This window comes from Ptychodera flava, chromosome 4 (genome assembly GCF_041260155.1).
Source record: "Ptychodera flava strain L36383 chromosome 4, AS_Pfla_20210202, whole genome shotgun sequence".
Lineage (NCBI taxonomy): Eukaryota > Metazoa > Hemichordata > Enteropneusta > Ptychoderidae > Ptychodera > Ptychodera flava.
The window spans coordinates 7309307-7335883 of NC_091931.1; the positions used below are offsets into that span (position 1 = coordinate 7309307).

At 37.8% G+C, this 26577-nt stretch overlaps 1 long non-coding RNA gene across 1 annotated transcript; it reads left to right on the forward strand.

The window, feature by feature from the left end:
* The first annotated feature begins 510 nt into the window (after positions 1–510).
* LOC139130402 (uncharacterized) lies at positions 511–19234 on the forward strand. The gene is made up of 4 exons (XR_011551843.1): positions 511–874; positions 14615–15036; positions 15475–15597; positions 16715–19234. It is a non-coding gene; the product is annotated as an uncharacterized lncRNA (long non-coding RNA).
* Positions 19235–26577: the final 7343 nt, after the last annotated feature.

Genomic DNA, 26577 nt, shown 5'->3' on the forward strand with positions numbered 1-26577 from the left:
TGTTGCAGTTTTTTGGTACGGGTTAGCCTAATAACTTCGCTTTCTGTAGACACTATCGCGATGATGATATTGAAAATCTTTTTTTGCAATTTCTGGACGTCCTGTAAAACCTGTTTAAATAATAACTTGGGTATATCAATGCCAGAGTATGATATAATTTCGAATTAACACCATTAATATATATTCCTCGTCAATACACACAAAGTTTCGACATTTGTGCTGCAAAGTGTGATCACCAACTCACTGTAAGATACTAGTAAATCTATGCAAACAAGCAAAGAGTGTCTTCATAATTAAAACAAGGAATTTCAGATGCATTTACAGGGGCGTATATCGTCTTTATTTATTGTTTTTGTTAATCAAGAAATATGTTAAAGTGCTATACGCATCACAGTATACTGCGATATAGCTACACTGTTTCATAGCTCACTTAGAGGGCCTCTCTTCATTTCTGACCCTCTAACCAGATAATTCACTCGGATCTGGAAAATTCAGCTTTGACTCGGTCTACATGGTATAAGCAGTGTTACTCTCGGTCCCGTGATAAGTGTCTGCATCAAGATTATTTTTATGTGTGTTTATTCGGTCAGTCGTTTGTTTCGTACGAGTCGTAGACGGCAAATAATCATGGAAGATGACATCAGTGTCTGATACAGCTCGGTGTGTACACACACTGATACAAACAAATGCTATAATCTGCTGGAAGATGACTTATCAGCGTTGGGAACGGTGACCCGTTGAAACTTGCTTGAGACAGACAAGGAGAACAGGCTTTGACGTGCAGAATGGCGGCAGTCAGGTTCAAAAAAGTGTGTGTTTTGGTGGTGTTCACCTTTGCCTGTCACCCGTGCGCAGCAAGTAATCGAGAAGGCAAGTATAATTAGGGCGATAAAGTCCAGGGGCAACTTTACTGCCGGGCTTTACTGTAATTGTGTTGGAATGACTTGACATCTGCGTAAACTGATTACTTGTTCTTATCGTTGAAAGACGACTATTTCATACATGTCAGCTGTCATATACTTTCTTTGAAACAAGAATTTTATTTGTAGAACTCATGAAACTAAACGACCCTTTTTAGCAAGTTTATGCTCCGAATACAGTCTCGACACGACATCATACCGCCGTGTCCGTACCGCTTTAAGTTTCAGTACGGTGTATTTAATTGAAGTGGCATGCCCACGCGAAAACTCAATCAGATTGACGTTATACACCAAACGTTTGAAAGATATGTGCATGGTTCAGCAGGATTTTCTTTGATACAGCTGCCGACTAACAGCTGACAAAGCAAGTCGAGATGTCTACGTATCAAATCACATTTTCAGCCACTGGTTTGCGATAATTACCGTCCAATATTATCGTCTGAGCCTGTCTCACACACGTCAATGTACTTATACAGCAAAGACCTGAAGATCATTCAGTCGACTCTGCCTCACTTTAACAAGGGCCATTAAACGTTTAGGCTATCGGCACAATACTTGGTTCATATAGATCGCCATCCTTGTCGTCATCGATTGCACTACACGTTGGCAGGTGAACAGAATGTACAATACTAGTAGTACTAGTAGTACACAGTAGTACTAGTGTTAGCAAGGTCACGGGAAAAAAAACTGTAGACTTTGCTGTTATTATGACGCTTGGACCGGTTCGCTGATATTTTACAAGATTCCCCGGAGATTGGACTTCGAATAGGCAGATGACATACAGACGGAGAAGTTTGTATATATATTCGTTGGAATTCAGAGATACCAGATATGTTGGTCGCGTGTGGTCTTGACGTCATTTTTCCACTAAAAATTCTCGAAAACCGGGACTTTTGTAAAACAGTGCGAGTGTAACGATATATTGATGTGTTGAAACATCGAAGCCCTTTCGTTAAAAAAAGGTAACACTGTATACTTAAAATGGGCCGTCCTAACGACACTTAAGTCAGTGAATCAATGAACTTGTGTGATGGACGAAACTGTGTCAACTGAAAAGGCCTTATACACATTGCCTGAAATTTACATCGTTTTATAAATATTGTATCAATATGTAAATGATGAGTCCATTTTTCATCTGATAATTTATCGTTATTTCAACGTCAATGATGAGACTTGGCCATTGCGTACTTATGATTCGACATTGTTTCAAACAACTGTATTCCAGATCCTAGTTTATTTCATCGAGCTTGGCCCAGTACAGTTTAATTTACATCCATGGTGAAAACCGATACAGATATAAACAAGGAGATTTCGGTCAACAAGCAGTCGACACACAAACGTCACGGGAACAGTATAGTAGCAGCAAACTGGGATAGTCAACTTGTCGAGGCCCGCCTAGCCAATAATCTTGAGTGTCTGGTCCCAAAGTCTCTGACATAGATGCCTCGACTCTCAGCTGTTGAACTCGTTGACATGTATTGTTGGTTGTTTTCCCGTAGAGAATAAAATTATAGCCCGATAAGCTTTGAGTATGAACTTATAGTGTGTATTTTTATCCTTGAAGGAGATTTTGTTGACGTCACATACCGGCTAAATGACAGCATGCATTTTAGTTTATTACCTTTTACGCATGGTACGCAAAGAGGGCAATCAGTGCCGTTTCATCGAGAGATACACACGCTTTAAACCTGATTGAACGTAAAATTGTACCAGTATTGATGAACAAATTTGAACTAAAATAGCGTCAAACTCTATCATGTTGATGTGCTGCCAACAGTGGATACTTTTATTGTTTGAGTCATTTGGTGACTTCTTGTTCTTACAACGCCAAATTCCAATAACACATGTTGTGTAATGTAACACGATAAAGTTGCTATCCTTCTAAGTGGTCGATTAGTATGGAAATATGTCAGTACGACTAAAGAAAATAAATTTTTGACAATGTCCTTGGCAAAACTCATTGTTTATCTTCCAAATGACAGAAAACTATACGATGCGATGGTTAGTTAATCTTGTATACAGTGTGCAAAACCCCAAGACTTCTTGTTTGAGTTTTAGAAAGACAAGAAAGGAATGCTACGAACCCTGTACTTTGCTCGTCGGTACATTTGCTGAGCCGTCAACATACGAATTCGTTCTGTTCCAATGAAAGGCATTCGATAGCAATATAATGTAGTACGATGTAGTACAATGTACATATTCGAGCGAATCAGCGAAGCAAACAGTATCTATTAATAAAACACCAACAGCTAGGATATGGAATTTCCTTAAGATGCTTGATTTTCTACCTTTAATGTAGTGTCAATTATAGAAAGAGATTTTTTATTTCATGGCAATGTTAAGTTTCAAATGTATGAATGGTTCTGGGCCAGTATTTATTTCATTCATTTACTCACAAGGGAATGTTCATGATTACTATATATACTCTCTACTTCTGGTCAGGATATTTCATTTCCGTGCCACTAAGGTGTCGAATTCATTACCGACTGAAATCAGAGAACTATCCAGCCTGAGCTCAATCATATCACCGTGACGGTGACCAACACTTTACAATGGCTGAATACACTTGTATAAATGAATAAAGGAACATTTTAGACCGCTCCTTGTGAGTAAAAATCTTAATCACACGGATTTAGAGATATCTGGTCAAGAAAATGATTCATGAGACTAGCATGCGAGAGCTGTATATATTCATCGATAGATGATTCAATCGCGATATTATCATAGACTTTGGATTTATTTTGTTGCGCATCGGACTTGTTGACTATATGCAAATATTAAATTGGCAATGACTGTAAACACTTATGCTTCTTTCATTATCGTTTGCAGATTCCACTCCCTCAAACATCTGTACAATACTCAATGTTAGTATTCGAAAGAATTGTAGACAGAACAAAAATGCATCTGTCAACGATAATGTTGGACAGAACATACGCATACTGACAAGTTGAACACTCCCACATGATTTTAGAATTAGAACAAAAAGCTTTTTTATTTACCAACAGAACAGAAATCATGGGAAACACACCAAAGTTTAATGGCGAACGAAGCTTTAATTGAAGACACTGAGGCAGTTACATTTTTGACAAAATGTAGGGTGCAATAAACTTTTTAAAACAAACAATCCCTGAATTCTGTGGAAACACTTTGCACCACCACAGAACCATGGAGGTAGAAACTATCTCCATCCCAAAACGTAGTTTGCGCCCTTTGTAAACCAGACTGCAATTTGTACTACTGGAAATGTGTTAATGTTTGTTTATTTGTAAACTTTGTTTTCAGTCGTTCCTTAGGGTCTTAGGTCTTTTTTCGCCGGTATTTCCGTTTGTTGCTTTGATTAAATTCCGAAAAAAACCTTTTGTAGTCTGCGAAATATGAGGAGTGACAAGCTGAGATTTTGCCAGTTAAACACCGAAAGCTTGACGGTTGGCATTCCATCGTTGAGATTATACTTTCAGAAGAGAAGGATTTTCGTTTGATTCTGTCCTAAGTCACTAAATGGCCGCCTTTACAGGTCGAGACCATACCAGCCTTTAACTCCAAAAATTAGTTAAAATTTTGAAGAAAGATGCTGATTATATATATCTACTAACTTGATCAGCAATTTCATCCAAGACATTGATTTGTATTCAGAATGAAATACTTAAATGTGTTTTGCTGTGAAGTTTAAAGACGACTGTAATCGAAAACTGCATTAACAAGGCGTAAAACCCTATCAATCTTAAAATTACACTTGCATGTTCAGAAAAATATTGGATCTCTTAGGTAAACGTTAAGTCCATACCTACTGAACAGGTCTCTTTATTTCTGAAAAGAAAACGAGGGGAATGTTTAATTATCTTTCATACAACATTTATGTTGCAATTTAAAGTCACACTTTTGCAGTGGAGACTGCAATTTATTACTTAAAATGCTCGTATTGGAGATATTTGCACTATATTCCAGCTATTAAAACACCGAATAATATATCACGGATATATTATTAAAGGAGGGACATTGTCAATTCCTCGCAAAATCATAATGCAGAATACCTAAATAGCCCCAAATTTACATATCCGAAATTGTCACACGTGTGACGTCACTATGCCAGATTCCAGTAGACCACTGAGATGCCGTGTCGGCGTAGATGACATAGCTCCTACAAGAAGTGACAGGGACAAACTGACAAGCAAGCCTCAGCGACGTCGCATATTGTCGTTGACGTCACGTGACAAGGACTTGCTAATCGGCCGGCTGCGGTGCATAAATGTGTTCTTCGGTGACACATTTCAAAGTGCAGGCTCAACTTTGACAAGAAGTTACTTTACTCACAGATCAGGAGGTGATTCTCGTTACGTTCGCCTCTTCATCTCACTGGAGTATATTAATCTTACTCACTTTTGTTCACTGATTGAAAAGTCCGCACCATAAATGCCGCAAGGCACAACAAATGACTGCTAAAAATAAAGTCATGAAGTCGATAAAACTTTTTAAAATGACGGTGGAATGAGGCATGTGTGTGATATGGACGTGTTATGTATTGTATAATCACAGTAAAATGACAAAATCCGATATGGTGATAGCATTTAATGTCCATTATATACTCTTAACGACCTCAAACCATCTGGAAGTCTAAAAATTGTAGCCAGTACTTTAAATATATTTAGAGTAGCTTGACCAATGACAGTAAATTGCCATATATCATTTGTACACACACGCATATGTCCATTCACCTTTAGTTATAAGCCAACAGTGAGTAGTAACGCTGTGATACCTTCAAAATTCTGCATTTTGCCATTCTTGGCTAATTCTTGACTTCCATGTTGTGTGGTAAGTGCAGCCCGCCAACAGATTGCTCGTGTTGTGCAGAAAATATTGCAGAAAGTCGAATGGACATTTTGGAGGGTGAAAACGGTCGGTCGAAGTACTGGGTAGTACAGTAGCCAGACACTGATTTACGCCTACTCGGTTTATATTACGAAGCATAGCCAGACACGATTTGATATTCAGGGCCATGTACGCACAGTGTGATTTCACTGTCATAATGACGTCCTACTTCACAACAACACTCGTTGTCTGTTAACCTTTACTTCAAATTAACAACTGGCTGCCGTGTTCTCCGCCAGAATATAAACACAGATCGATATCCTAGACACGCTTTTCTAATTTCGCCAGCGCAAATATCCACAGCACAGCCTGATGGCCTCGGTAAATTGGCCAAACAACGCATACCTTCGCTCACCAAACAGTGATAGAAATATTCGTATTGGATAGTTAGCACAGTCAGTTCCAAAGAATTATTAAGATTTTTTCAAATCATGAGTTGATACACCACACATTAGATGAACTCCATAAAGATATCTATCCATTGCAACATGATATTTTTCTTACCACTTGCTCATATGCGCAGCCTGTCAAGTAGCCAAGAAACCATCGATCCATTGTGAATGAGGCGACTGTCTAATATCTATCTATTGCTTGTTATAAATGTAACTATTTCTAACGTTAGATCTATTAAAGTGATTTTTCACAGTCGCGTTTCTACATTTTCACATCTTCATTCTTTTCGTCATGACTTCTCAGCTGCTGTCTGTCAACTCTGGCAAGAGGTTATCGCTAGTGGCAAACCCCCTGTTGTTGCTTCATTTGACCCTTAACCCTGGATGTTAATCCTCATGAAAATAACGACATACAAATATCCATCGGGAAGCCTGTTGTTCAGACATACCGCTTGTGCATTTCCGAAGCTTTTTTTTGAAACAAAAGTAACTTTGTCATAACCCTGCAAGTCCATACCAAGAAAATCTATGATATAAAGACTGCTCTACCCAAAATATATATAATCTTCATCTTAACCATTATTGATAAACTTCGTCACCCAGAAGTTCAGAAACCAATCAAATAAAACAAAACTAAATGCAATTAAAAGTTTTATGGAAGGAAAATGATGACAGTAAACGCGGACAACTGATCATTTTTTTCTAGCAGAATGTTATTGATTGCATATTCAGGCTACTATGACCTGCCAGACCGAATGATCTTCATTCTATTTCTGCTACCCTGTCTTTGCTGTTCTTAATTGACATTGACAGGCTGGCTGCTCCGATCAAGTATGTCATTCTGTGTATACAAACAGCTAACGATTTAGAAACACCACTGTCTGTAGGACCTCTCCTTTTTCATGAACCGTGGAAACACACAGAGCTACTTGACAATGATGTAGTCTCCATTGATATTTGCGGACCCAATTTAGTGATAGCGATGGGGATATTTGCGCCGACCTAGTCAAGTGTCACAAGTTCTCCATGGATATGCGCAGACTTAAATGCGGTGATCCCAATGGATACACACTGACCAAGTTTGGCGATCTCCATGGATACATACCCAATAAAGTGATCTCCATGGTTACGTGCTGACTTGATCTATATGATCCCCATGAACACTCCCTGTCATCAAGACTCACTGTACTCTATGGTCTAACAACCTGCAAATGTCATGTACATCGTTGATGGTACCGGTAATCTTTGTCTTTGTATCAAATCAAGTTAATGTCTCGCCGGAAATACCTAGTAGAAAGTATTTTCCGCATTAAAATACCTCATATCAAGAAGACGCAGATGACATGACTCAAAATCATTGAAAAAATAATCGCGAGACAAAATTAAGTCCTACTACGTTGTCAGTAAAAATCATTTATAATCCTCATAAACATTCGTCATATATTAACCCCAGGGAGCTCTTCTCACGTGTGGTCACAGTGTTACCTCGAAGATTGAGCTCCCCTCCTGCCGTATGTGGCTGTCTATCACATACCGCACAATACTTGAGATATCCCATGGTGCACTTTCATTTGTACTATTGGAGAATCCTCAATGAAGTCTGGAATGTGTAGACATTTACAGAGTGGGTTTACTAATTTTGAAAACGTACCTTTAGGCACGCCATTTTCTTGAATTTCCATTTCGAATAATTTCGAACAATAGTTTGATGGAGACACTTTTACAAATTTACCTCGAAGATTGAGCTCTCCTCCTGCCGTATGTGGCTGTCTATCACATACCGCACAATACTTGATAGAGACACTTTTACCAATTTACCAATTTCTAATTGGATAACCAATAATCATATGCGTATAAACGCAAGGAAAACAAAATGCATTTTGATAACTTCACCTTTTATGTTTGGTCATTTGAATAATTCCGATGTTTCATTTTCTATAGGGTTAGCTGACACCAAGATCCACAAAGTTATTTCAGGGGAGATTTTAGGTATATCTTTAGATGAAACCTTATCCTGGGATGTTCATATTGATAAGTTATGCAAGAAATTGAGTATGCGCATTGGATTTTTACGTAAACTTCGTACTTATATTCCTTTTGATCAGCGTATAGTACTGTATTATGGTCTATTCCAGAGTATTCTTGATTATTGCTGTGTAGTTTGATCAGCGTATAGTACTGTATTATGGTCTATTCCAGAGTATTCTTGATTATTGCTGTGTAGTTTGATCAGCGTATAGTACTGTATTATGGTCTATTCCAGAGTATTCTTGATTATTGCTGTGTAGTTTGATCAGCGTATAGTACTGTATTATGGTCTATTCCAGAGTATTCTTGATTATTGCTGTGTAGTTTGATCAGCGTATAGTACTGTATTATGGTCTATTCCAGAGTATTCTTGATTATTGCTGTGTAGTTTGATCAGCGTATAGTACTGTATTATGGTCTATTCCAGAGTATTCTTGATTATTGCTGTGTAGTTTGGGGGAACACAACAGTTAAGAATATTGATAAAGTGTTTATACTTCAGAAAAGAGCTCTACGTACGCTTTTTGAACTTCCGTTTGATTTCCCTTCAGTGGATTTATTTTCATTACTTAATGTCATGTCTGTCAGACAAAGAATATTTTACTTCACCGCAATTGAAACATTTAAATGTTTGAAAGGGTATGGTCCACAGTATTTATCTGATTTGTTTACCGCTCAGAGTGATGTACATAGTCATCATACACGGTCTACTTCTCGCCAGGATTCTTATGTACCTAGATGCTTCTCAAATATGGTCAACGTAGCTTTCAATAGCGTGCTGCCAAACTGTGGAATGCTTTACCAATTGAAATCAAACAAACTACTGTTCTGTACACCTTTAAAGCTGACTTTAAAGATTATGTGAAAATGAATGTTCCTTTGTAGATGTAATTATTGTAATTTTGCTTGAGCCCGATGAAAATTACTGTACAAGTAACTCGCCGCTCAATAAAAGTGTAAATAAATAAATAATAAATAAAATAAACATTGGATAGCGTTTTTGTAAAATTTCCCGACTGTTGTGTCCTAAGCAATACAGTATATTTACTGTAAATGAAAGTAGGTAGACAAGTTGCGGCTGTTTCGTTAAACAAAAGGAATATAGTGATTTTTGATAAATGTCATGTTTAACTGTACTTTATGAGTCAATAGATTATAGCTGTATCATTATGTGTCTTTCCAGCAAGGTGGTAGACTTTGTGGAACGACATGGCAGTGTGTCGGTCTATAACGGAAGATATGACGTCATCAATAAGACCTCAGACTCGGGAACTTTCCATGCAGTCATAATATTGTCACATGTAGCTGCAACTGAGCGGATAAAAAAAACCATAATTCAGTCAAACTGATTGTCTATACGTGAATTGCAGTGTCACAAAATTTCTGAAGTTCACTGAGAAAGAAGATTTCAAAGATCCAGGCCTGTCTTATCCCCTACAGAAAAGTAGCTTTGCCATTTTGTTTCCGAACTATTCACATTTTGCCTTTGCATTTTGAATTCATGAAATACGTCACTATACTAGCTGTCCCTTTACCAAGCATCACGTCATTGATTAGCGTGTAGTTTCTAATAAACCATGACTGTTCTGGCTTCAACCGTTGCGAGATTGTAGTGTCTCAATAATGCGATGGTTGTACTGTACACTGATACACAATTGGCGGTGAATACTGGTAGTGCAATGGCATGTCCTCCTTATTTTGTCTCATAGCGAGGACATAGATCCTGAAAAAGGGTCTCTGGAGGGTGGTTTTTGGATGGCAGACAGGCGTCCTATTCACAAGCTACTGTGCTAGGTCATGACAGTTTCATGACAAAGTGAATGAATGTCTGAAAGCGATTTACAGACTTTTCAAAACCGTGGTTAGTTGAAAATGGAGCAAAGTTTTAAAATTCTGGGTAAAAATAACATGCAACCTTGTCAAAGTTTACATTTGGCTTACTCGCATGCATATTACCCTTGGATAGGTGTTTTATTAAACTGGTGTACAACACGAGTCTCTTTCACTACAGCGTAAACCTGTAGACGGAGCATTTATAAAGATGTTATCGTGAAATTAATTTTTCTGTTTCATACTGTCACAGCTGAAGTAACATTATTGTGTCTGCATAACCATGCCCTAGTAATTTCAGTGTTTAATGTTGTGACCGGAACGATTTTCATGCCGTGAAGCTGTGAAGTGTACAGTGTAGTTCGTTTAAAAGAATGCAGCGAAAAAGAACATTGCTATATCGTCGCTGTGGTCACCAGAGTCCAACAAACCACTATCATGAAAGCCGTGGCACGAAGATTTATTGACAACGATACTCGAGGTCACAATTCACTACAAGGTTCAAATTAGTATCCCTGCGGCTCGCTGCTTGAAGGAAGCTTAATCGTGTCGACGTTATTGACAAAAAATGTAGGGTAAGCTGGATTAAGCGTGTTAACCTTCGGAGTACTTAAAACTCCAGAGTTCTAGCTATATATTGCACCATAGCGACGGACACTCACAAAAACCTTTCTTCAGCAGTTCGAGATTTGAGGAAAAATAAAACCCAAAAGACAGAAATTTGATATTCTAAGTGAGGATTTCTTATAAAAATCGCGGATTTGGTTAGTTGGATATTTTAAAATGGTAGTTCTTATGAAAATTCGAGTGATGCATGTGGGAAAATACAAGAATATGAGAAATAGAAGTACCGAAAGTGGACTGGATAAATTAAATCAGTCAGGGCTAGTTTAGTTCTTCAAGTAACAATGTCTTTAATTTGGATAAACTAAACACGATTATAGATTGATAGGGTTGAACTGCTGACAAATCAAAGGTGGTATGTTACGTTCTTGGAAGTCCGTTGATGCCTGAAATTCCACTGCGGTCAGGTCATTTGCCCACGCCTCGGGACACATCTGCCATCACTTACCGTGAAAGACATAATGAAGTTGTGAAAGCGATGCGGTCTGGAATGGTAATTTGAGGCGGGGGGGGGACTGTGTGTACCGCATTCACTCCTAGTCAGATGTTATTTGGAAGATTATGACACAGATATGGTGATAAAGAAACAATTAACACCATTACAATGTAAAACAGAGAATGAAAATTCAATTCCATAACTCAGTTGCCATAATGGAGTAAATCAAACGCATCTGAAAGTATTCATTATTTATCCCATGTATTAATGGGTAACAGTCCACAACTATTATTTCTTCCCTCGTAAAACTTCACAGACCCTAAGTTACACACTGGTAGCTGGGCCTGCATACTTACGGCAAATATAACCAGATATGAACTGAACATGCTCACGTGTTTTACAACAGGTTCATTAATAGTAGTACGCTTCACAGAACAATGAGATATATGTTATCACTATATGTAGCAGGGTTTTTTTAAAACTTCGCACAGTACTCTCAGAGTTTAATCACTAATTACAAAACTTTATTTAATATTCGAGAGCTGTCAATTAACTTGACACCGCTCAATGCTTTATGGGACAATTAGATATCCATCAGATCAACATTTGTAGCACGTTTTATTTAATTTAATGCTGTAATTTTAGAGTAATATCACTTATTACAAAGTTCATTAAATACGCAAATAAACCCTACATTAACTTGACACTGTTCAATGATTCATAGCACAATTAAATATTTATCAAGTCAATATCTGTAGCACGTTTCACCAAATTTTAGTGCCGAAATTTCAGAGTTATATACCTAATTACAAAGTTTATTAAATATGCAAATGAACCCTTTATTAACTTTATACTACTAAATGCTTTACAACACAGTTAGATATCTGTCGTATCAGTATGTGTAGCAGTGTTCATCACATTTGACGCAGTTATTTCGGAGCTATATGACTAATTATAAGACTTCATGGAATATGCAAATGAGCTAATTATTAACTTGACACTGCTCAATGCTTCTCAGTACAATTGGATATTTATCAGATCAACATCTGTAGCAAGTTTCATCAAATTTAATGCTTTAATTTTGGAGTAAAATCACTAATTACAAAGTTCATTAAATATGCAAATGAGCCCTTAATTAACTTCACACAACTAAATGCTCTACACCACAATTAGATATCTGTGGGATCAGTATCTGCAGCAGATTTCAGCACATTTGGTGCAGTTATTTTGGAGTTATACCACTAATTACTAAACTTCATAAAATATGCAAATGACCTATTTGTTAACTTGACACTGCCAAATGCTTCTCAGTACAATTAGATATTTATCAAAACAATATCTGTACCCAATTTCACTGACTTGGGTGCTGTAATTTCAGAGTTATATACCTAATTACAAAGTTCATTAAATATGCAAATGAACCCTTAATTAATTTCACACTACTAAATGCTTTACACTACAGTTAGATATCAGTCGGATCAGTATCTGCAGCAGATTTCATCACATTTGGTGAAGTTATATCGGAGTTATATGACTAATTACAAACCTTCATAAAATATGCAAATGAGCTATTTATTAACTTGACACTGCCTAATGCTTCTAACTATAATTAGATATATATTAGATCAATATTTGTTGCAAGTATCATCAAGTTTGGTGCAGGAATTTCAGAGTTATCTCACTAATAACAAAAGTTCATTAAATATGCAAATGAGAAGATAATTGACGTGACACTCACAGTATCATCATAATGTTCTTAGATTGCCATCTGTGAAAAGTTTCATGAAATTTTGTGCAGTATTTCTTGATATATGTCTACACTGTCATTACCGTCTCCATAGGGAACCATTGTATGGAAAAAACACGATATTACATAACTTCATTAATATGCAAGCCACACTGACCAAAATCTAATCAGTTCTTGCAAGTAGCACATGGTACCTGTGTACAAAATCTGACTTGAATCCGTTCAGGCGTTTTTGAGTTATCGTGTAAACAGACAGACAGACAGACACACACACACACACACTAACACACACACACACACACACACGGACAGACAGACAGACATCGCTATGACAATAGCCCACGTGTTTACACACGTGAGCTAAAAATCAGCGAGGTCCCAACAGTTGTGACAGCAGTAAATGAGGCAAAACAGACTTTGAAAACATAACAGAGTGTTGACCACTGGTTTAGATTAAGTCTGGCAACTACAAGAAATACTTTCAGCGAATCACATCTAAAGTTTTCCCGTACTCTAAAAACCTGAAATGTATTATATGGATTGGAAGGTTTGCAATTCTGCAAGTTGCTTTGTTATATGGCTGATAGGTGTATCAAAATGGAGCGGAGCATAAATTGAAAATAAAGCTCTAAAGATTGTAAGCAGTCATCAGTCAGAAGAAGTATTTCTGTATCCTCGCATGTCTGTTGGTCGAGTTCGAAATCATGCTTTCTGACAAATACGTAACAATCTTCAGGCTAATATGACTGTTTTCATGCTGTAAAATATTAATCGTTTACTTTGGTTCAAGCGTAGCGTCTCAATCCCTCTGATTGAAAAAGGCTCGAATCAAAAACCTTCATTGAATGCAAATTTAGACATACACGTTAACGAAAGATAGTCACGTTCTCGCCACGCGGGTCAACCAGTTGAAGAAACAGAGCAACCCTTGTGACATCAGAGGTGATTTTTCCCCAAGAGATAAAACAAGAACAAAATTTGATGTACACAGACTTGTCAATCCCTTCATGCGAAATTATTTAATTGCCAATAGCGGCTACCAAGAAGGCTACTGCTAGCGAAAAATGGTGTTCAAAAGTAGGGCGAGAGGCGTTGAAAGACAGGCGAGCATTTTCTCTGTCAGTAGGCAGGGATAAGTGTGGGTACAATTACTACCATCAGCTGAAGGTGAATTCAGACAACTTTGATTGCTAACTCTGAGTATGATTCCTTTCGTCTGTTGGGTGTAATAGTTGGAAGGGAAGAAGCGGGGAGAGGAATTGGAGCCATTTGTTTTGTTAGATGGCCAGCAGAGAGTTTACCTGGTGTGGGATTGGTGGGCGGGATTGGTAATTTTTCTAATCGAAGGCGGAGAGCAGTTTTGAACTGCTTTCAATTTTCCCTCCATATTGTGAATTCATTCAAAAACGCTTTAAAGTGTTACATTAACATGAAAAGTACATCTTCAGCACAATTCCTAGAAATTGTTGGCTTTGGCAGGCTCTGTCATTCGATGAACTCCACAGCACTCGAAGAAAAACAAACTGAAAGAAAAACCAAGACACTGTAACCTGAAGGGTATGGGCAAGTGATTTTGCTAACCTCATAGTATCATATTACTTGATTTACTTTTGTGGATTGATGAATCAAACACTGACTGACGTAAACTCGACAACAAGTGAACAGCAGCAAAATAAGGATTAAAAGTGAGGAAATAGAGAAGACTTGACATGGTCATATGCCTCTGAATTGTCCTAACTATTGGTCTTGTGTTGATTTGGTCTGCAGTCAGAATGTACGGTAAAGACGAATCCAGTCACTGTGGTACATACAAAATACAAACCGGCGGAATCATAGTCGCCGAAGACGATGGAAGTATGGCCAGCTTCTTTAAGTACGACTGTACCATATCATTCAGAACAGGAGACGAATGGAAGATAAATCTAAGATTTGAACACTTCAGTGTCATTTCCAACGACCCGAGGACTTGTGGAAACCATAGACTAGAAATTTACGACGGTTTTAACAACACCGATGACCCTTTGACAAAACCTGGCGGACTGTGTTCGGATCCTCTCCTTGGAAATGTAAACTGTTCCCGGACCAATCAACACAACAACCAATGGGATCACATTACGGCTGAGAAGAAGCACAGCCACTGAGCACCACTTGCTGTGTTCAGAATCATTTTTACTTCGTTTCACAGTGCCGCAGGTGAGTGACAGTAACACTGTTTTTCAATTCAATCAATTGTGTCATCAAAAGTAAGCTGTCACACCAAAGTCTACAAGCAGTGGTCACGTTACTCTAGATCACATGATGTAACATACATTGATGCCATGATGTATTGTCACATTTATTTTCTTTTTGTGGGACTCAGTGATACTTTGATCATCACAACTGTGTTTTGTTAACTCTTGTTACTTATTGTACTTTTTTGAATTTTATTCAATTCGTGAATTTAAAATCAGCAGCGACAAAATACCCAGAAAGGAGAAATTGTCGTAAGTGCACCAATACGTGCAGGCAGTTTGTATATTTTAATATAAATAGGTATCGTTCCAAAGAATTTTATCCAACACAGATAGCCTAAGTAGTTCTGTTCGTCATTAGTTGAAGTTTCTCATAAATGTTGGTTTCACACTCTTGCAGAAGGATATTGTTTTCCTTGTTTTAACAACAGTGGCATGTGTATACACCATAGTCTGACATGTGATGGCGTTGACAACTGTATCGATGCCGCCGATGAAGATGATTTGGAAGGCCCGTGCAGAGGTAACTATATCAGTAAACAAAGTCTAGTATGATTCCATCCGGGGTGAGAAACACGCCGAACTGATGCGCCCATGTTTGTTGACACTGACTCCCACTCTGAAATACGCCGAACTGGTGTGCCCATGTTTGTTACACTGACTCCCACTCTGTTAGGCTGTGATGTTCAGTCTCCCTGAAATCTATCATAAATACTCATAGTCATTCTATTTACTGCGTAATTTTTCAGTAAGGCTTGTTGTTGTATTTAATGATCATTTTCCATCGGTTTGATGTTTTGCATTTCGAGAATGGGACAAAGCAGTGCTGCCAACAGTCTCTGTGCCTCGCTTCTCGAGAACTTATTCTTCCTTTCCTCAAAGATGCGTTCTGCAATTATTCTGTCTTTTATTCCAATGATCGATTCTAGAAACGACGATGAAGGTTTCGCAGACTACAGACGATAGATTATACGTTTGTGTCTGATAAATTATTGGCATTGCAGCAAGGCTACTTATGTGTGCTATGAAAACCTCTAAACTCCATATTTGTGTATGTGTGTCAGACATCCGGGCACTTTGTATAAACATTCCGCGAATAAGATCCAAACAATATATTAAATTTAACTCCTGCTTGACCGTGTTAAGTAAAGACTCCTTGGACGTGTTTTATTCGTCTAAAGGGGTTGAATGGCGTCACAAATCGACAATATTTACGATCCCTTTGACAACCGCTCGGGATCGTAGCACTAATTTACATATAGTCATCTAAGTGTCGGGCGATAGGCATTTTTTCTGTTAACTACGAGAAACCAGGACTTTTTTCTTTTGCATTCTGTTCTGTCTGTACCTATTTTACTTACCCTTCTTTTCAAAACATGCTCCACGTCCCAGTTAAAAGCAGTTACGGCGTCCATGAAGGCATAACTATTTTTATCATGGGCCCACTTCTCTTTGTTTTGTTTTTTTTCTTCTTATGTCTTGGTATTGTGAAGTAATATCAATCAATTTGATGCATGTAAATTAGACTACAAGTACTTGCAAGATATCAAAACGATATCAAAACATATATGACATTTTCCCGTTTACACATCGCACACCGACACACAATGTCTCCGTTTCCTTTCTTTATTGGTTTTCAGACGATTTATACGCGGTAGTTGACCTGTCAAAAGTCAGGCTGATGATAATTGTCGGCGTCGGAGTTGTTTTAAGTATTGGTGTCATATTGGTCACGGCCATCATCATCGGCTATTTCTTTTGGAGGACAAAAATGAAGGCCGAGGAAGAGCTGCATGATGGGATGTCAATTGAAAGTATTTATTCCGGTGCATCAGAATCGACAAGTCATCCACGCTTGAACGCGTTTCGTCGCGAGCGATGTATTTGGCTCGGAGTACAGCTGGGAAGCCGACAGTTCAAATTATTCGACCCCTGTCTTGGAACGTGGCGGCCATGCTCTGACAAATGGAAGTGCAGTTAAGACAGAAGAGAATATAGAGCTTCGTGAGAATATACGACCAGAGGATGATCAAAGGACCGATTGACATCATCTTTTGGGTTAAATGGTTGAGTTTAAAGATTATGACATTTATACGGGCCAACATGTGTTCTACTCATAATTCTAACAACTCAAATTTTACTTTCTTTATGATGGACACAAAAACCGAAAATAGTATTCCGTAAACGGACGAGGAAATTCGGAAGAGGCAGTGGTACAGACGATATCCACCCACTGTTGTAGTTTCTGAGTAAAAACAAAAGTTTTCTCAGAGCCAATTTTAGAGGCGGGCTCTGTCTCTCTTTCAAGAATTGTAAAAACAAGATGACTATAGATAACCTCATATGAATTGCTTTTTCGGGCAAATAATGTCATTTACAATAGACACTGGCATTTCAGAATTGTTAATTTTTCATAGTTACCCTCTACTTCAGTGGGGCGACAAAGAAATTCGAGTTTGTGTTTTCGTTAGCTAAGAAGAGAACTGTTGACCATGACCTGATATCAAACTTTGATATGCTGCTAATCTAGTCCGTGTAATACTAGAAGGTCGTTCTTACTTCACTACTATGTCAAGTAAATGTTGACTTTCAGATTCATTAACACGGTAAAATTTTGACTAGTATTTACATTTGATACAAATACAGATCGACAGTACGCGTTCGGAATGGAGTCAACTATACTATAAATGGAGCAAATATGACAGACACACATAAAAATCAGCTGGGGTTAATTCATGACCCCATTTTAGACCGTTTTAAGTCAAACCTGTAACCTAATTTTCTTCATATAATTTTTATTTTGTTTTATTTATTTTATTCTCGTCAACAGCGCCGTCAGTTGGCAGCAACTTACAGATAAGTTACAATATGAAATACAAAATGTAAATCTAATAAAAGGCAAAAATTGAAAATAAAGAAAGTACATACAAGAAACATACAACGGGATGTCACATAGACACGACCGCAACTTATTTGTACTCCCGAAAATAAAACAATTAAGCTTACAACTAGAGCACTCCCTATATTTTACATACATGTGTGCAAAAAAGACCAACTTTTATTAAACACATCAATTTGATTGATCTAGGTTCACCAAAACAAGTGCCAAGGAAGGTCATTCCCCTTCCAATGTTGGTTGACAGCCAGGGATCAACTTAACGGTTGTATGAACCGTCAAAACACTTTCCGTTCATTGTAGGATTTGTTTTCGTGCGTACAAAACACATGGGTTCCTATTTCTAGTCGTGTGAGTCATCGCAATCATGTCACGCCATAGTTGGCAGAGACAAAAACAATTCCAGATAAACTATTAAGGCGGAAAAAATCACATTTTTATTTGGTTTTTCATTTCATTAACACTTCAAAAGCAACCATAATTCAAATAAATAAGTCAGGTATCATCATGATATCAACTCTTAGCAAACTGTAAAGTACACCGCATTTTGTTTATTTTAGTTTTCAGAGAGTTAGAAAGATTAAAAATACCGATAAATGGCCAATACAAGAGAATGTGTTCTTATTTACTTCATTTGTTCTGTATCTAAATTGGGTTCACTTTATCGAACTCTGTATCGGCACAATTTACTGTTTGGCCTAATGCGTCTGAGTGTAAATGCATGTAATTGACACACCCAATGGCAAAAAATCATTATTATCCGATATTGAAGTGTACTTACATTCATATTTATTGACATTTTATTGCTCCTTAAAGCACTTTTCAAGCTTTAAATACACAAAAAGATTGTTTGGATGCCTTTTCCCTTCACATCTTGTAGAATTTGTCAGTTTTGCGCCTGTTTTAAGGCCAGTTATCGTTTCTGTAGCTCGCCACTGCTGCGCCATGTACTGTTTCATCTGGAAAGGCCTTTGTTTCGCCCTGGTTTTCATTTGCCAAACTTTCAAAATACTCTAATCATAAACCCCACTCTCCAGGCTACTGTAACTACTTCAAATGTAAAATGTAATTGCATTATCTTCTTGTACTTTGAAAGTTTACGGGTATGATAGAAATTGTAGACATTTATTGCAAAATAATTAAAGGTACAAGCTATAAGCTAGTACAATGTATAAGCTAGTCTTTTTCGAGCTTTTTCATAAACATCAAAACGGACACAGATACATATAAATATTAAAATTATTAAAACGAACATTCGCTTATCAAAGTTCAAGGAGGGTCATCTACTATTGTTCATTTACCCCCCCCCCCGGGAATCCAATGAACAGATATGAGAAATATACAATCTCTTTCCGTCCAGAATAGATTGGTTTCCGTCCAGTCAAGATCAATGACTTCCGTCTTTTAGAAGTGCATGTGATCGCTCCTGTAAATAGCAAAGGAAGTTTGACAACAATGGCGATCTCGATTGTCAGAATTCCGAAATCTTTGACTTTAACTTTATGCAAATAGTAATGAGCGATTCCCATTAGAATCAGTCATACTTACTCACTTTCTTGTTCATCAGTCTTGAAATCGAAAAATAGTATAATACATGAGAAATTAGTGGTGAAATTGGCGTGAAAGTTTATCTTGTTTGACTCATCTTACCAAAGGGAGAAACGACAGTGTTTCCACGCACGACTTATGACTGTAATATATTTGGAGGGAAGCGTATATATCATATCTGAGTTTTAAAAGAAATGGACATTTTCCTGCGTTTCATGCTCACATGACCTCGCTGTCTTTAAATTTTCTGTTCTCTCATAATTACACCCAACGGGATTTGAACTTTTAGCAAATAGCAGTGCTAATCGAGGTGATGTTCAACCGATGAAATTGTAGTCTTATACTGGGGCCGCACACATAACGCTACATTCAAAACACATCGGGACCGGGAGAATCGAAAGGGGTGCTTAAAACTAGTGCAGATCGTGCGTGTCCGAGTCTAAGGCGTGGCTTAATCTGTTGGAATAGACAAGCCAGAAAGAAGTAAATTCTATAGTTTCAAAGAAGCTGATTCTTTCAATTCTGAAAGTTATCGCCTTCAGGCCAAGCAAAACATTATGTGTCATGGAAACCCCCTCCAAAATCTTCATTAGTCTGTGTTTTGCAGAAAATGTATGATGTTAAGAGTAAGAAAAGTTCTATGAGTGTAGAATTATATAAAACACAGAAGATATCTATGTTTGAAAACATTTACCTGATCTATAGGATGACAATCTCTTTAACCACTCACGTGACTTTCAATGTTCGCGTTTATTGCGCAAAATCAACCTTGAATTTATTATACTGATTTTTTACACACTGATATCTAAAGTTTGTGTTGCGGTCACAAATGCTCAATACTTTAAGTAAAATTATTGTAGCAAAGTGAATTGTGAAAAGTATCCAGTATGTGAATGAGTCATGAGGACATGTTTTGGAGAAGAAAATAAATGCGTTCACTTTGAATTCTATTCATTTTCCCGCTATTTAGTCCCTTGTTATAGTTTGATGTAATTGACATCATTTGGTTACTTCAGATCATTACTTGTAGGGGGACACCCAACAGATTCGACAGCGGGTCCGGGGAGGGGATATTTAAATAACTGCCTAGGCCTTGCAAATACTTCGCCAGCCACTTGGGGGGAAGTTCTGTACAAAGTTCTGCTTTGCAAGTTTGGTTCACTGTTTTTTAGAAACATTTGGTTTTAAATAAATGGTCCATAGTGTATCTGAGGTAGCTGTTACAGTACGAGTTTCAAATGAATTCACAGCGTATCGTATTGTGCATCAAATATCAGTATGGACTGATTGTCAAATTATCCAAATATGTCAGACTTTTAATTCACAGGCAAAATATGCTCACGTCATGTTATAATAAAAGTAGTGTTACTTCTCTGAGCCTTATCTTTTCGACAAGAGAATTCATGATAGAATCGTCATTGTCGTCCTGTCAGCAGTTCTGCGGTTATCCTCTCGCCAAAGTACAACTTTGCATTCACCATTGTACGGTGTCACGTGGCTTCCTGGGTGACGTCATAAAAGAATAAAAAACCAAGGATGAAGGAAATTGAAATCTTACTTCTCAATAGCATATTTCATAAACCCCGGTAAACCTTAACGAAGGACACAGTCAACTGAAAGCCTTCACAGACTAAACACCTGTCTCTGTACATTCGTTTAGTGTGGGCGTCGCACTGTCATTGATTGCGAAATGTTTGAAGGTCTGGTTCTTCCGCTGACGATGGCATTGAATTTGGTATTCTACAGCGCTGTTCAATGCGAACCTTTCTTCGTTGAACAACCCGAGGATGCAGATTTTACTGAGGGTACAAACGCCGTGCTCCACTGTAAAATTGACGGCATGGTAGGAGACAAGTCTGAATACAGAGTGATTTGGCAGATGAACAATACAGAGGATAGCTACAAGTATATCCATGGCAGAGAGCGATACGTATACCAGGAGCGTTACAATCAACAAGGGCAGCACAACTTAACTATCCACAACATTGTGCCGAGAGACGCGGGACATTACAGGTGTTTGTTGTACAGTGGTTCTCATTTTATCATGTGGTCGAGGCTCGCTGCCGTGCAAGTCACGCCGCCACAGTTTCGACAACATCCGGGACACAAAGTAGCCATCAAGGGCGATTCGGTGGTTCTGTCGTGCAAAATTGACAATTTCAAACAGTGACATGTTCGTTGTTCATTGGATGAAAGGTGTTTACACAATTCGCACGATCGTAGGATTTTGAATCCGACTATGCTTGGTATACCGAACATTAAATCCCGTTATCACGTACGCGGTGAGGTCGGCTCTGGGGTCTTCGATTTAGAAATTCAGGAAGTCAAGCAAGAAGATTCAGGAAACTTCACCTGCGTAATTTACCGGCGGAACGAACCATATTATGCAACGAAGTCGGACACTGTAACTGTTTCTGTCGTCTCTGCCCCTCGTATTTATCCATCCTGTCATGTTTTAAATCCACGTGACTCATTTGTAGAGGGAAATGATATAGTTATAGCTTGTCTGTCTCGAAATTCCGGGGACGGAGTTCAGTTATTTTGGAGAAAAGATGGAGAAGATAAAAGGGGTCTTTGATTCGTCCTGATAGAGTAGATGTGCTGGATACGTGGTCGTTATCAGCAAATGATGACGGAGGTTACATTTCCTGTGTTGAGGAACATTTAAATCTGGATAAGGATAAACTTTGCACCATTGGACCAATTGATGTGAAATTTTCACCGATTGTCTCACTGTCGCGTATTTCAGATAAAGGGCAAGTCGCTGATAATCTCACGTTAACGTGTTCCGCCAAGGCGAACCCAACTGTGTTAGATTACACCTGGCACGTTAACCACAAACCGGTGTCTGAGGCCTTACTTCATGGGCAATACGACATTCTTGAGAAGTCTGATGGACAAATACTGAAACTTCGTGTTAATTTGAAGGATTACACTAATTTCCATATTGGTTGCCAAGCAACAAATATGGTTGGAACTTCAGCCGCTGTGTCAACAATCAAGTTAGACGGAGAAGAGACGGAACACGCAACAGAAGTTGATACCAGTATGATTTCAGAGAGCGGTGCCAACCATCAGGTCGGAATTGTTACCGATTCTCCAGACTGCATGTCGGTATCATTGGCGCTCACCGTAGCGTCGGCCATGTTTTTTCTCGGCGCTTTCTCCGTTATAGGCCTGCGCTGGTGTAGATCACGCTACAAGAGATACAAAGAAGGTGAGCAGATGACAAAGAGCAACGTGAAGAAAAACAATGATATCGGTTTGAATACCAATCTGTGCGCATCGGGAAAGAAAGCGGAAACAACATCGATAAATTCGTCAAAGTCGATAGCTACTGAGGAGGACAAAGACATTCGATTCAGTATACGACTACCAGTATATAGTTTGAGAAATTTACAACGAACACATCTTTTCAGTGTAACCTCAATATTTTGCCTAATTGATGCTTATCGGTCCGAATAATGCATGATGCAGCTATGGCAAATTGCCTTAGTAAGCTTATGAGTATGAAATATAGTAGTCTAAGTACATATCTACAAAAATAAAATTTATGTTTGTTTACAATCATCATATGCATAGGTTACACCGTAGATATGTTTGATGATATTTCTCGGTGTAATGCTGAAATGCAAAACAAAAACTGACTTTTCTCGTTGCTATGTTTCCCTGCCATGTCATCGAGCAGTGTTACTGATTTGACCTTTCTTCAAGGCCTAGGGGAAAAGTCGTATAGTTCCAGCAACAAGGCGGCCAATGATGGTCGTAATATGTGCTTGATTTCATTCAGGAATTGGTGCGTATGCTTTTTATAACGAGAGGACTCCAGCACAAATTTAAGTGAACGTTATCCACATTTTTTCTGACTGTACAACCCAGTCAGATGTGTTGAATGTGCAATTTGTGCAAAATGTGCAAAGTGTAGGATATTGGTAAGACTATGAAAACTTCAATGTAAAATATTTTGCTTTAATAGTTGTGAGCGACTGCTAGAAGTTTAAGAATTGCAAAAATGTTTGAAGATATTATGAAGGAAACCACCAAGAAAATCACAAACGCATTTCATGTTCTTAGACGATCTGATGCATTTTGTAAAAAGTTTGCTGTTCGTTTTAGCTATCAAGACTCAATATTGAGTAACCCATTCATCAAATTAATTAAGGATTTTTTAGAAGTTCAACCGTCTTTCAGCGTATACTTTAATAACATGGAAAGTTGCTATTTTTTGTTTCATCACAAATCGTGAACTTGAACAAATACTCTGACGAATCAAATCAGTAAATAGTAAATTTAAATTTTAAACGTTCCTGCTCCAGTATAGAATGTACATGCTTATGATAATAAAAATGTTCATGACCACACAGGTACCTGTTGGTGATAAAGTTCGCTCAGATAAATACCGTCTGCAATGTTGCATTATTTAAATACCTTTAATTATATTCTTTGGTTTAAAAAGTAATTTTACTAACTATAATGATTCATAACAGTTTCCTCATCGTGTGCACTCCCCATATGCATTAGGTAAGCTTATTCAACCCCTAATATAGCTTTTCATGCTTCACACACACACACCTGTGCCACTGCCATCCCTGCGTTCTTCTGATGACATAGCGTAGAATTACGGCCAAATGAAGACATTTCCAAATCCATCTTTGGCCAATCGGCTGCAACTTAACATATCCGATCGACCCGGCCATACTGTCGTATTCATGAATTCTACATTTTAGCTTAACTAGGATTGGCACTTACACACAACACGATTGGAACTAATTTGGGATGATTGGATTTTCATATTTTTAAAATTTCTTAAAAGCGTTAGGTGCCCTATAGCTGAATGTTCCAATATGACAAATTACTAGTCATAAAGACAAGTGTGTAATGTAAAAAGAAAAGCAGATGAGATTACATTTGTAGATTAAATCGGCATTACTTAACCATCCAATTATCCCAAATTAGTTCCAATCGTATTACACATATATGCACAATATTACGATACTGTATATTATTGGTAATTTTGCGTCGTGTCAACAAGCGTTGGAGTAACGACGTTTAGTTCTTTTGCAATTTCTTGTTTCCCGTTACCCATCTACACGAGGCCGTAAAAGAGTAGGCTTATGCGCCACAGGGACTCCCTGCATGCTAACGCGATTATTTCAAAATTGTCAATGGTGTACATATCGCCATAGCTAGAATTATACTACGATTCAAACAAAAAATCACATAATCTCTCCATGACTAATTATTTGACGCAATATTTGGGTTCAATAGCTGTAACAATACTGAAATAAATAACTGTCAACAAAAGCTTGGGCTTTTGGCGAGAGCTTTTGTAAGACTATCCATTTCTTCCTGTCTTTTCTTTTTGAAATATAGCGGTAAAAGTTTAGTGTGTCGCATAAGTATCAGAGAATGGTATGTCCTGACCTCTGGTGTCATGACAACAAATCTTGGAAATCTATAGGTAATAGTTTTTAGTGTTGAGATTCAATGTTGAGCTTACAATCGGAATTACACAGTTAAAATATCAATATTCGACTCAAATGACAAAAAAGTGAGGGGGAATGTATAAAACCACAATGAAACAACCAGCTTCCAAGACGAATTAAAAATGTCAAACTATCACACTTACTCAATGCCATAGTATTAAAGAGGCCAATTTACAACTCATCGACACTTTATCCCTTTACTTTTAATAAAATTCCTCAATCGCTGGTGAATATACCTTCAACAAAACACGATTTGCGATTGGAAATGAGGGTCAGAAATTCTAAGTAGAGGGCGCTCTGTATAGGGCAAAAGTGTCGACATGCCACTGCATACCACGGGCATTCCAAAGCTTCACTAAATTAAAGCCCCAGTGCTGCTAACTTTCGATGGTTTTTTCATTATTTTTATTTTATAAATCAATTGCAACTTCTTATGCTACTCCCTGAAGGATGTTGAAACACCCACTATTTAGCTTGTCAACTTAGCGTCTATATGTGTAAAATGCATGAATATTGTTTACATTTGAATTCTAGTCCGGACCAGAAGTCAGTTTTCAACAATAACAATGCACTTTACAACCATAGGGGCTGAGTTGACAAGCTGGATACTATGTATATCAATATTCTTTGGGGAGAAGAACAAGGAATTATGGTTCACATTCAAAATAAAAATGGTGAAATTATCATCAAAAGTTAGCAGCACTGGGGCTTTAAGTTAATACGATAAGTTCCGTTTTTCCTATCAGCCTTAGTGAACGGTATTCAAATCATCATCCGTCCATCCGATTTGTCTTTGTTAACTTAACTTGCTTCATGCCTTTGTAGAAAACTGAATATTTCGCAAATCACAAACTGTTACACAATTTTTAATCAGTCCGGTTTACGAAGTCTCTTAGCGATATCTGAGATAATCATGACTTTTAGGTATATTCAGTCCTACTTTCAATGAGTGCAGTGCAATTAATATGCTTAGTCCTTGAAAAAAATGTGATGTCTCACAATTGCAAAAATCAAAAGAATAGCGTTGATCGCGATTTCAGGTGTGTTACTAAATATAGCTGCACGCGCACGACATCGGACAAGGCTGCCTGAAATTCGGACAAATTTGTTGTTGCATGATCGGCTGTCATTGCCGCTTGTCGTCTGAGTCATAAATTCATAAGAATTACTGTGACTTTTAGTAGCCTCTGTAACAATGGCAGGTTTTATTTTGTCGTTTACGCGGAATATGCGGACAAATATTTATAAGTGACGTCATTTGAGATCAGCGCTATTACAAGGAATTGAGCACAGTAGTAACACTGCCTGAGACTTTCTGCAATGTTAAGCATAAAATAGTGTTAACCATTTCATTTTGTATTTGTAAATTGCATAGCATTTTTGTTCATTCTAGATTCCCGTATAATGCTTTACTACAGTATTATTTAATGAGATAAAATACAATGGCTCGCATCGGGTGGAGCTTTATCGAAAATCACTCGACAGAGTTTGCCCTCCAGGTGAGGTTGTTTCTAGGTCAGGAGTTGCAACATCTGTCTACCATCAATATGAAACCTTTCTTGTTAAAATAGGA